This window comes from Vicugna pacos, chromosome 14 (genome assembly GCF_048564905.1).
Source record: "Vicugna pacos chromosome 14, VicPac4, whole genome shotgun sequence".
Classification (NCBI taxonomy): Eukaryota; Metazoa; Chordata; class Mammalia; order Artiodactyla; family Camelidae; genus Vicugna; species Vicugna pacos.
Window position 1 is genome coordinate 19,089,241 of NC_133000.1, and position 13,034 is coordinate 19,102,274.

At 38.3% G+C, this 13,034-nt stretch overlaps 1 long non-coding RNA gene across 4 annotated transcripts in view; it reads left to right on the top strand.

The window, feature by feature from the left end:
- The window catches only part of LOC140701133 (uncharacterized), a 52,278-nt gene that overhangs the window by 29,938 nt on the left and 9,306 nt on the right, over positions 1-13,034 (top strand). For all 4 annotated transcript variants that reach the window (XR_012080022.1, XR_012080023.1, XR_012080025.1 and 1 more), the window contains one exon: positions 12,770-12,895. This is a non-coding gene — a long non-coding RNA (uncharacterized lncRNA). The remainder of the gene's footprint in view (positions 1-12,769; positions 12,896-13,034) is intronic.

Genomic DNA, 13,034 nt, shown 5'->3' on the forward strand with positions numbered 1-13,034 from the left:
CCTCTCCTGCTTGTCCGGCCTCAGTGGCTCTTCCTTCGTAACCTTCTTTCCTGAGTCTTCCTAACCTTCTCTACCTCTAACGTTGTAATGTCCCAACGCTGAGTCCTCAGACATTGCTTCACTAATTATGTTTATTCTCTAGATGATCCCACTTGTCCTATGACTTTAAATACCATCCATATACATCCATATATATATATAGGTAGATAGATAGCTCATCTGATTCCCAAATGTCTCTATGTCCAGGTCTTCCTTGACCATTCTTTCTAAAATAGAACCTTTCCTGTCATTTTCTTTCTTTTTCTTTTTTTTGGAGAGGGGAGCACTTTTAAGATCTACTCCCTCAGCAATTTTCAACTATATAGTATAGTATTATTAACTGCAGTTACAATGCTGTACGTTACATCCCCAGGATTTATTTATTTTATAGCTGGAACTTTGCACCTTTTGACCTCCTTTACCCATTTCATGCCCCATCCCCTACCTCTGGCAATCACCTGTCCGTCCTCTGTATCTATGAGTTTGGTTTTTTCTTTTCTTTTTTTTTTCTAGATTCCACATGTAAGTGAGATCATATGGTATTTATATTTCTGTGTCTGATTTACTTCACTTAGCATGGTACCATCAAGGTCCATCCACGTTGTCACAAATGGCAGGATTTCCTTCTTTTTTTATGCCAGAATACTATCTATCTATCTATCTACCTACCTGTCTATCTATTTATCTATCTATCTATCTATCTCTGTATATCACATTTTCTTTATCCATTCATCCATCAATGGACACTTAGGTTGTTTCCATATCTTGGCTATTGTAAATAATGCTGCAATGAACATAAGGGTGCAGGTATCTTTCCAAGTTAACATTTTTGTTTCCTTTGGAATAACACCAAGGCATGGAATTACTGTAGTTCTAGTTTTAATTTTTTGAGGAACCTCCACACTGTTTTCCATAGTGCCCACACCAATTTACAGTCCCACCAATGGTACACAAGGGTTCCCTTTTCTCCACATCCTCACCAACACCTGTAATTTCTTGTCTTTTTGAGAACAGCCATTCTGACAGATGTGAGGTGATATCTCGCTGAGGACTGGGTTTGTATTTCCCTGATGATGAGTGATGCTGAGTAGTGATGTCATTTTCTATTCCCTTTCCCTGCTTCTTGTCTTTTCACAGCACTTACTCTTTAGCAGTGATTTTGTATCATGTATCTACTCATTTATTTGTTTGTTGTGTCCTGCCCTGACCCAGAGTATGAACTCCATGAGGGCAGGAATTTGATTTTGTTCGCTGCTGTGTCTCCAGCACCCAGGAAAGGGTCTGATATGGTATATATCAGGTACTCAATTAATATTTGTTTAGTGAGTGACTGATGTCCAAATTCACTCTTTCAAATTATTCACCTCCTTTCATGTAACAGTGTCAGACAAGCAATAGCTTTAGCTCTCAGGGTGGAATTACACAGGCTGCCTGTGTTACTTGCCAGTCAAGGTGCCAGGATGGAGGAGGTTGAGCTGTGGAGCACCGTGAAAGGGGGTGCTGAGGAGTGGCAGCAATTCTAAATTAACCAGAGAGTGGCCAACCCAGTGCCGTCCACCGCAGTTGCTGGTATTAGGGTGGGGAAACAATGGCATGGGAGGGCCTTAGCACAGGGAGGCAGCTTCATGCTATCATGTGAAGAGTAGAGATCACAGGACTCCAAATAGCAAACAAGGTTATCCCGGGAAACTGTCAGATGACCTGGAGCAGATGAAAATTTGCAGAGCTCACAGGAGACTGCCACCTTAGTGCCTGTTTCCTTGACTTCAGAGCAGGATCATGGCTGCCTGCAGACGGCCTGATGTTCAGTCCAGTACCAGACAGGGGGATGGGCTGGGACAGCTATTGTAGGGCTTGTGCAAAGATAAACGAAACAAAATCTCTGTCTTCAGAGTGGCTGTAGACTTACAGGAGATGACAAGACACAGCTAATAGAAGGAAGAGCATTACATAACATGTAATGTGCTCAGTGGAGCCATGGAATCATAGCAAATTACATCCCTAAAGGAGGCTATTTCTGGATTGTATTTAAATATAGAACTCCTCTCTTGGGTACAAGAGGAACGATTTACCAGCCTCAAATCTCTTCATCTGCAAAATGTGGGCTTTTAATAGAAATTGTTTTTCTTCTGTGTCCTTCCAGTTCTAAATTATTATCATTCTTAATTCACATACATGTAACCCTGTATACATACATATAGGTATATAGATAACAAAACCTCATTAATTGGACTTTGCTGACTTGGGATTTAGGATCAATTGTCAGAGTGAGGCTGCTTGAATTTTGATTATGTTCTGCCAGCAATATTAGTAGCTTGTCCAACAAACAGTGTAAACAAATTATAAAAGGAATGTTTGCCAACTTTAAAGAACAAACTGTTTCCAAAGTGCTCAGAACTCCTATTTGTAAACAAGTAGCTACAGTGGAGTCAGCCATGTGGACAGATGTTCTGATACACTTTTTACATGTCCCTGAGCAAGGGCCCCTGGAGAGAAGGGGGTTGGCATACAAGTTCCCTGATCCTCACTTTGCCTCAGAGCTTCAGGAGTCAGAGCTTGACTTGACTTAAGGAGAAGCCGGAGGAATCATCTCAGGAGCAGCATGACCTTGCCACTTACCACTGGAGCTTCTACTGCCTTTCTTGCTCTGGCAGTAAAAAGTGCTTATGAAAAATGTGTAACAGGAAAAAAAATGTATCCTTGTTTGATAGGTTATTATGTAAAATTCATTAATCTTTAAAGATTTATCAAATGCTTACTATGCAGGAGACATTATTATATAGTCTCATTACATTACAGATTTTTTTTAGCACCATGCATTTATTTATCCACAGCTCTCGAAAATATACTAGAACATCTCATTATTGTACAGTTAACTCTAATGCAAATTTCAGTTTCATTGCCTCAAAAGACTGCATGTATACCTCACAGGAAAATGGGAAGCTTACCATAAACAGAAACTCAGGTGACTAGGGAACACTAAAACTTAGCAAAAAGCATTTAGGACTAAGGTCAGAAGAGCTAAAATTCAGAATGAGATGCAAATTGAAAAAAGCCAGGAAGGGAATGGAAGAACAGATCCTAGAAACGGCACAACTAGGAAATTTCATTATATCTTGGCCAAAGGATCACAGAGTGAATCCTGAAGAGGAGATGGATATAGGAAAGCAGCAATAGGAGTCACTCAGGCTACCAGCCTCTCCCCGCGGCTGAGTCAAAGATAATGGAAAAGGGCTGTGGTCTCCAATCTCGGAACACGTTGAGGTCATTTCCAATTTGGTCCCTTTCCTAATGCTGCTTTCCTCACTCACTGTCTGGCTTTCGGATACTGTTCATTCTCAGAACCTTGCTGCAGTTCCAGCTCCTCCTCAGTGCAGCCCTCTCTACCCAAAATGACAGCCACTTTCTGGAAGCCTGGTGAACACTTACAACACTGCTGTTTACCACTCAGTCGTTCTTTCCTGGCTGTTGAGTTGTTCGGGATTAGACTACAGATTCCTAAGGACTCATACCTTAAACCTTTTCATAATTTATGAACTTATACTTATGAGAAAAGTCTTACAAGCGATAAAGATTAAATCATATTAATTATGTATTGAATGGCATGTGTTGGTTGAAAAGAATAATACTGTAGGAAGTGGAACTACCTTGGAAAATTTGGGATGTGTGGTCCTCAATACCCATTGCACTTAAACTCCTGAAATATTTTTGACTGCACGTTGATTGATTGATGAATGATAGTAGGAGATTTTTCTTTACAGAGATCTTTCACTCTAACCTATGTGTTAATGAGGTATGAAGACCATTAGTGCAAATAATCAGATAACGTGTCCCGAATTAGACTCAAGATATTCATCACTACCACCCTCTAAAAACTGCTCAGCCTCCTGTCTCCTCTGTCCTGATTAATGACATCACCACTCAGCCAGTGACCTAAATCAGGACACTGGTGGTCACCCAGCGCCCTCCTTACTCTCATATTTGATTCCTCATCAAATTCTGTTGAATCTCTCGGATTCACCCCTGCCTCTCTTTCAGGCAGCTTCTACCTTGGTTCAAGCCTTAGCTTCCCCACCCAGGCTCTATGGTCATTTCCTAACTGAGAGCCTTGTATCTGGTCTCCCCTCTCTCCAGTCCATTCTACATACATCTGAGGATGATCTTTCTAAAGTGCAAATCTGTTCATGTCATCCCCCTTTCTAAATATTGCCATGATGCCTCGTGTCTAAAGGATAAAGTCCTAACTTTGCCTGTCATTCAAGGGCCCTCATAATCTTGTCCCCGCCTTTTTTTTTCATACCAACTTTGGCCATTTTTCTACATACATCATACCTTCTACCCATGCTGAAGCTGTCAGATTTTGAAGTACCATGCCATTTTATCTCACTATGTAAAACCATCTTTAACTCTATATCCATTTATACTGCTTGAATTAACTTCAGACCTAACCCAAGGGCCAATTTCTTTCTTGACCACTCCTATAAGTCTGATACCTTGGTCACCACCATGCCTGGTAAATATCTTCGATATATTTGTTTACATGCTCATTTTACCAACTAGATGCTCTCTAACCTTGGGAGGATAGGGAGGGACGTAGCAGATTCCAGGTTGGGGAGAGAGTATATAGTTTGGGACTTCATATGTTACCATCACCATAATGACTACTCAAATGTTTGCTGAACACTGGCGAGCCAGTGATGGCAGAGTTTAAAAGAGGAATTTCAGGGAAAGGGAAGAGCAGGAGCAAAGGCTCAGAAGCAGCAGAGAAATTGCTGTCGGCTGAGACCAGCCCGTGGTGTTTTTTCCCTGCCACTGCTAAATTGGAGGTTTTTATGAAGGGGCCAACGGTGAGAGAAGGAGCCAGTTTGAACAAGCAGTGACTCAATAAGTAAAACATGAAGTGCAACAGAAAAATAAGTCAAAGATTTCTGCCCAGGGGGCTGGAGGATTGGGAGCCCCTCCACATAAAATGATAAACCTGGATTCCACATTCAGACGAGTTCTCACCATCTGAATTTGAAAAAATGTCCAAGAGGAAAAACAACGGTTACTTACAAATTACTTACAAATGTCTTTGCCAGGCAGAGAGGGCTTACGCCACCTGGTGGCGGTTTACCCCATTTTAGATTCAATTCTTTAAAGCAGTATAAACTCTCCAAATTTGTATGTACCATTTAAAATTATTATAAAATATTGCCTATATTCACTGTACTGTGTAGTGTATACTTGTAGCTTATTTATTTTATGTATAGTAGTTTATACCCCTTAATCCCCTACCTGTATCATATGTTGCCCCCACCTCTTCCCTCTCCCCACTGGTAAGCATTAGTTTCTTCTCTTTATCTATGAATCTGTTTCTGTTTTGTTATGTTCATTGCTTTGCTTTATTTTTTAGATTCCACATGTAAGTAATGACATACAGTATTTGCCTTTCTCTATCTGACTTACTTCACTTAGCATAATACCCTCCAGGTCCATCCCAGTTGTTGCTAATGGCAAAATGTTATTCTTTTAAATGGCTGAATAGTGTGTGTAATATATACACACAGACACACACCACATCTTCTTCATCCATTCATCTGTTAATGGACACTTAGATTGCTTCCATAACTTAGCTATTATAAACAATGCTGTTTGAACTTTGGGGTGCATACATCTTTTCAAATTAATCTTCTTGTTTTCTTTGGATATAAAAATTATTGAATAAATAATAAAGGGAGGAGAGTAGACAAATCTGTGCAGAAAAATTTCAAATAATTTAAGGTGGAACATAACTCCACATTCAGTAAGTGTGCCTGTGCACACACCACCAAAAAGCACAGCATGGAGAGGAAGAATGAAAGAGTGACTTTACTGTAGAGAAACCTGACAAATATTCCCCCGCAGCCAGATGATCAATGTTGCTAAGTCATGTTGATACTATTTACCCTTGATATGACTTTACCTCTGTGGTCTGCTGCCCCCAAATCCACAATCCAAGTCTAAACATTAGAAAAACATCAGAGAAATCCCAACTGAAGGACAGTCTACAAAATACCTGACCAGTATTCCTCAAAGCTGCTAAGGTCATGAAAAGTAAGGAGAACCTGAGAAATTGTGGCAATCAAGAAGAACCTAAGGAAATATAAGGACTAACTGTAATGTGGTATCCTGGTGGGATCCTGGAACAGAAAAAGGACACAAAAACAAAGAAAATCTGAATAAAGTGTGGACTTTAGTTAACAATAATACATCAATATATTGGTTCATTAACTACAACAAATATACCAAATTAATAATGTAAGGTGGTAGTAATAGGGAAGAATGGATGTGGGATATACGGAGTTTTCACAATTATCTGTAAGTCTAAAAGCTATTCTAAAATAAAGATTAAAAAAACGAGTCAAATATCCCGTCACACTCAGTGCCATGCAGAGATTCAAGGAAATGTCAAAATATTATTAGGTACTTTTTGGAAAATTAGATAGCAGAAGCGTATATGCAAAAAACAGGAGGTTTTCAATCTAGGAAAGAGATAAAAGATGGTTAGGCACATTTAGATGCAACTTTTTCTTTTGAAAAAAGTATAGTTCATTAAAATATATAGAAAAACATAGAAAATATAGAAAAAATACAGAAAATCAGAAATTGGGAAACAAAAGCTTTCATAATTTCATCATCTAATGTGACTACCATTACTACTATTTTATTTTCAATTTTTAAAATATATATAACTTTTTGTGAGTTGTAATCACACTTGATATACAATTTAATTTCTTGGAAGTTTTTCCTTCTCTTAATTGAAGATAAATCGTACACAGAGTTAGTTAATTGGTTTCATTCTGCACTCTGGACAGTTAACTTAAGTGAAAGGGAAATCTATGACTTCCCAAGACTAAATAAATATCCTGAATCTTCTCTACTTATTTGTCTAGGACGTGGTGCAAAACCAGAGGGGATGTGTATGATGTTATATAGGAGATTGATGATGTGTCTCTTGATTTCACTGTGGAGGAGATGTGATATTTAAGAAGTAAAATGGAAAAGGGGAAAGTCCATTGCTAGGCAAGAGCCACAGAAATAAGAACTAATAGTACTGGAGTTGGAAAATAGTTTAGGGGGATTTAGAAAGACCATGTGTGTGTTTATGGAGTGAGGTATGAATAACTATCCCATGGTGTGGATTGAGAAGAACTAAAGTTTCGTCAATGCTAATAAAAGTTAGGTTCATGAATTTGCAGTAAGACAAGTCAGAGATACTTAACTTGTAATAGGGCACAAAGATGGCTGTCAAGACAAGGATCATGTATTTCACGAATGTGTGGTGTGTGAACATACTGGGAGAAGAATGTAGTTGAGAGTAAATGGTAGGAGGTATTAACATTATCAAAATCTCTGTAAGTAGGAGCTTGAATATAGGCAATACTGATTCTTAAGATTTGACACAATGGCCATTTTCCAGATGTAAAAGTTTAATGTCTTAAATTCAGTTAGATTGTGGGAGCTAGAAGTGGTAAACATTCCTGAGTACATGTTGCCACCCAGTGGATGAATGTGCATGATGCACAAATCATTTGCAAAGGAAAAGACAAAAAAGGTTAGGATCATGATGTCAACGTTAAAGTTTTGCTTATGTTCAGTGATAGCAGGTGTCACTTGGATCACACCTCTCCTTCAAAATGCTAGACCAGATTTTAACACACATTTTTCAAAGTATTTTGATAAACATTTTCAGAGGCTTTCAGCAATGAGAGAAAAATACTGAGTGTGCTTAACAGCACATTAGATACTAAAGTTTCATTAATGCTAATAAAACTTATGTTCATGAAAAAATTTCCAACAAAACAGCTCAGAAATACTTAGCTTGTAATAGAGAAGAAAGAGGGCTGTCAAAGCAGAGATTAGAGATTCAAATCTTGACTTCCCAGGGTGCTAAGAGCTTTGATATGAAGTCAGGGATGAATTACATTTTTGGCATAATAATTTTGAGTTTCCCTTTATCTGAAAGCAAATAAAGATTGATTAGATTAGGGATATGTAGAAACAATAGATGGAGTCATTTAAAATATGTACTGAGGCCATGTTTATATAGGGATTTCCCAGTGGTTCAAGTTGGAGGGGCACAGCAATATTCTTCTCTTGGGATAACTCAATTAGAATCTTCTGGTATTCTGCAGACAAGTCTAAACCTATATTCTGTGTTTCCTAAAAAGAGAAATAGAATTTATGCGATTGGAATGACATTGAAAATCTAAAGAAAACTAGTCTGGGGCCTTAGTTTTTGCAATGCTTATGAAATATCCAGCATAGAGGTTTATCCATCTGCTTTTGAACATCTCTCAATGGGGAACCCACTAACGTGTTCTCCTTTGTTGGGTCTGGAATTCCTCGATCTACTTCTACTTGTGAGCTAATAAATTAGTCTATCACTGTTTCACTGATGTTGGCAGAGGACGTGAGATGAATAATGAAAGATTTCATTATTCATAGTTAACAAGTAGGATACACATCATGTTCCAGTTAGTCTCCCTTACCCACCAAGTCCCATGTGGGCACCAAAGAGGGGCCTAGGTGCATCCTATGCACAAGGTAGGTCTTTGGCCTAGGTTAAAAATACTGAGCTTAGGGAATCCGCAGCTTTTATAAAAAGTGGTGAGCAAGTCTGCCTTTTCTCCAAAGTGGGATCTTAACATTTCCTTCAAGGTTGCTTGCTGCAAACACAACCCGGATAAATGGCCTGGGAAAAAAGAGCAGACAGGGCCTTGCTGGGTATTGAAGACCCCTGATGGACTGCCTTTCTCAATGTTCATACTAATCCAAAATCAGCCTTCCTATAATTTCCACAAATTTGTTGTTTTTCTTTTCCATCCTTTCAGCATTTTGTACTTCAAACATCTGCAGTGTGTCGTCCAAATGCCACTGAGACTTCTTTTCTCCAAGCTGTTCATTTCTAGTCCCTCTGACTGTTCCTCCCATAATCTGGCTTTGGGCCCCCTCACCATTAGTACTGGTTTCCTCTGACCTTGTTTAAGGTATATTTCCCCAAATGTACTCCAACTATGGTCTAATCAGTTTAGAGCAGGGTGGGAATACTGATTTGCTTATTCTAGAAGTCTACTTCTATATAGCAACCTGTGATCCCAAGAGCTTCTCTGGCCAGCCCATTAATTCTCACCGAAAACCCCTAACTTCTACCATTAAACTGATAATAAGCCACACACTTTTATTCTATTCTAGTCTATTCTTATATCAGAGGATGGAAGCTCCATGTAGTTTTTCATTATGAAGGAACCATCATACCAACCAGATTCCATTTAACATAATAGAAAATGTTAAAATAAGCTTATTATTTTGAGGTGGTTGCTAGCATAAAAATGTGGCTTCTTGTTGTCTCCTATTTTGTGGATTACAGACCTCCTCTATATACGTTGTTTGTTCTCTGTGTTAATATAAATGGTATACGACTTTCATACTCTTTGTTTAAGAATCCAGATTTCTGCTTTCTACCCACCACGCCCCACTCCATGCATGTACAAGAATGAGGTGACAATGTTCATCTTTTGCTTTAAAAAAGAAAACTGACATATATACATACTTTTTTCAAGAGTGAAAAAGAAATAAACAGCTTTGCAAAATAAATATTGGTCTCTAACATACATGATTCCCACAGCACGCATGCATCCTAAAGCAATATTTTAAAGTTTATATTGCTACATAAGTTGGAGACAGGAAAGTCTAATGATAAAGAATGGTAAAGAAACATAGATAAACAGTTTAAAACAGATTTCCATGAGAAATGTTCCTTCTTTAGAATAACTTTAATGTATCATTTTATTAAATAAGTTCAACTAAATATTTAAGATATAAAAAGTACCTCATAAAAATTACAACACATATGCCTCAAAATTGTTTATTATCTTTAATAAGCTTTGTAGACTTTGTAGTGGATCCAGAATTTGTATTGAATCATTAAAGGATTTCTACCCCTCCCTCCCTTTTTTTCTTCTATAGATATTAGAATATTACATTGTGTTATTATCTTTGCTAAATACTAAAAATACGGAATAAGATATGGTCTCTACTCTGATGGAAGTTATGTTTAATAGTAGACAGGTAGACAGACCAATATTTAAAAATTGATACACTAAAGACTATAAAAGATGATATACAGGATGCTAGTGAGGAAAGGAAAATGTTCCGGAAGAGGTGGCCCCTGATTTGAGTCTTAGAGAATGATTCTAAGTCAGAAGTCAGGTTGAGAACAGTCATCAACAGGTACAAAGCTAGAGACAAGAGAAAGCATGGCTGTAGAAGATCGTGGTAAGGCCTGCTGTGGACCCAATGACACAGAAAAAAAAGTGTTCATATTTTTAGCTGCAGCAAAACTTTCCTTATATGGCAGCAGTTAACCCTTTAAACATTTAACATGGCCGGCCGCTCACCTTGCCTAATGGAACAAAAGTTACTGAGCTTCTATCCATGGCCTGGCACACTACTCACTGTGTACACACAGTCATCCCTTGGTGTCCGGAGGGGACTGGTTCCAGGACTCCCTCGGATACCAAAATCCAGGAATGCTCATGTCCCTTATATAAAATCACACAGTATTTGTGTGTAAACTACGCACATATCATATACTTGAAAATCATCTTTAGATTACTTATAATAAATAATGTGAATAAGCTGTAAACAGTTGTTAAGTGCAAAGTAAATGCTATGTAGCTAGTTGCCAGAATGTGGCAAATTCAGGTTTTACTTTTTTGAAACTTTCTGGAATTGTTTTTTTCTCCCTGAGTATTTTCAACCCACAGTTGGTTGAATCCATGAATGTGGAACCCACAGATATGGAGGGCCAACTGTGCTAAACAGACAACTGAATTTTGGTCATATCTTCAAGAGGACCTAAGGAGACAGTAGAGTGCTGTACTCAATTCCTTAGATGTGTATTTTGTGTATGTCCTGGGTCCTGCTTCTTTGCTAATTAAGTAGAAAGTCTAAGTGAAAATAACCTTGAACCAAATTTGAGTTCTAGTCAGTCTTTGAGTACAAACCAACCTCTGTGGTCTAACCTATCTTAATGGCATATTCTAGGAAATGAAAAAAGTACAGAATGACTGGAATATAGGTGTAGAATGGGGAGTAGTGGAAATTGAAGCGGTGAGCAGGGCTGAGATCATGAAAGCACTTAGAAACTTTAGTGAGTAGGTCTTTATCTCAGAGACAGTGAAGAAGCCATAAAATAATTTTGAAGAATGTAATATGACCAGATTTGCATTTTAGGGCAATCTATAATGGCAGTGTAGGAAAGGATGCAATGAGGAAGCACTAGTTAGAAGGCTGCTCTAACCCTGCAAGTAAAAGATGATGATCTGAAAGGTCTGTGGCAGTTGAAATAGAGACACAGAAACGGATGGTAGATTTACAAAGTCGGTAGTGGTAGCGTGGGAAGGGAAAGGATGAAGAAAAGGAAGGCATTCCGAAACACTCTAGGGCTTCTATCCAGAAGGCAACTGCATGAGTAATGGTTTCATTCTCTGAGATAGAACACCAGAGGGGAGCAGGTTTTGGAGGGGAAATGATGAGTTAAGTGTAGAGGATGTTGCATTGGAGGGGCCCATAAAGTATGTTCAACAAACAACTCAATAATCAAGTCTGAATATGTAGTTAAAAGCAGAAAACTCAAAGAATGAAGTTATATGAAACATAGGTTACAGAAACAAGGATTATGGGGGCAAATACAACTCTAAAACACGTGCTTAAGGAAGCTGAAGGAATAAGGAAGCGCTGTGTTGCAAAACTAAGAATTAAGAAAATGGAGGATAATAAAAATTTAAAAGTCAAATGTCACCATGAACAAATCTGTTTTCTACAAATATTTCTCATGAAATAAGAGGACTCTTTCTATTATTGCTGTCAGAAAGGAACAGTGATATTTTGAACTACAGAATCTGCTAGAAATTTTAATTGTCTAATAAGATACAGTAACTGGTCACCCCAGCCTTCTGAGAATTAAGTAAAACAAAAAAGCCTGCTCCAGATACAGAAAGGACACAGCTCACCTCAGGCGCTTGGCACAAAGACACATGGAGTGTGATGTAAGCATTTTTTCTCTGCAAAGAAAATGCATCTAAGGAGAGGATGAAAAGTTTGTTTCCACACAACTGACTCATCCTGAGTCCAAACTAAATGCATTAATCTGGAGAAAGCAGTACTGGCAGATTTCTTTTCCTTCATTAAGCAATGACCTAACACAGAACAATGCACTTACAGCAGCTGTCTGATCTTTGAAATCACAAGTTTAAAAACACTGCCCACAGTGGATGTGGACGTGCTCTAGACCAGAGTGCGTATAAACACATACATTAAGCATAGGGACCATGCTTCCATTCTTTACTGCACAATTTACAAAATTTTTACAGCGAGAAATCTATGGTTCCACTGCATCCAATGTGATTTGTGTGAATTTACATGAGCTGGGGCAAAGGGATTACCTATCATATTTGACACTTGCATATTTCTTGTTTATCATTTAGCACACAGATCCATGTCTACACACACAGATAACCAAGCAGTGCTTTCTCTGAAGTACTGGACTTCCATAGATTGGTGGCATTCTCTAAGAGTTCATATAAAAAGCAGGATGGATACAGTGGAAGTGTAACTTTAGGACAACTGAGTGAAAACAAATACCAAATCCCACTTTGAGATATAAAATGATGTCATTCAAATGCCGCTGTCCTCTTATTTCCAGCTTCTGGATCCATGGGTATTATTTATGCTTTTGTCATGTGACACAGAGTGAGCTTCTTTGAATTTCCCCGCCAAAATCTACTTCCAGAAAAGAAGTTACTGGAGATTCTGCAGAAGTGAGACCCAGGTAGGTGAGGACTCCTAAATATGTTTATCTACTTGAAGCATAATAAGTTGCCTCTAAAGTAAGAGCAATGACCTTTAAATGCCCTTTTAAAAAATTTTGTACAAATAAATACAGGGATTAAGGTTGGTTCAACCTTACA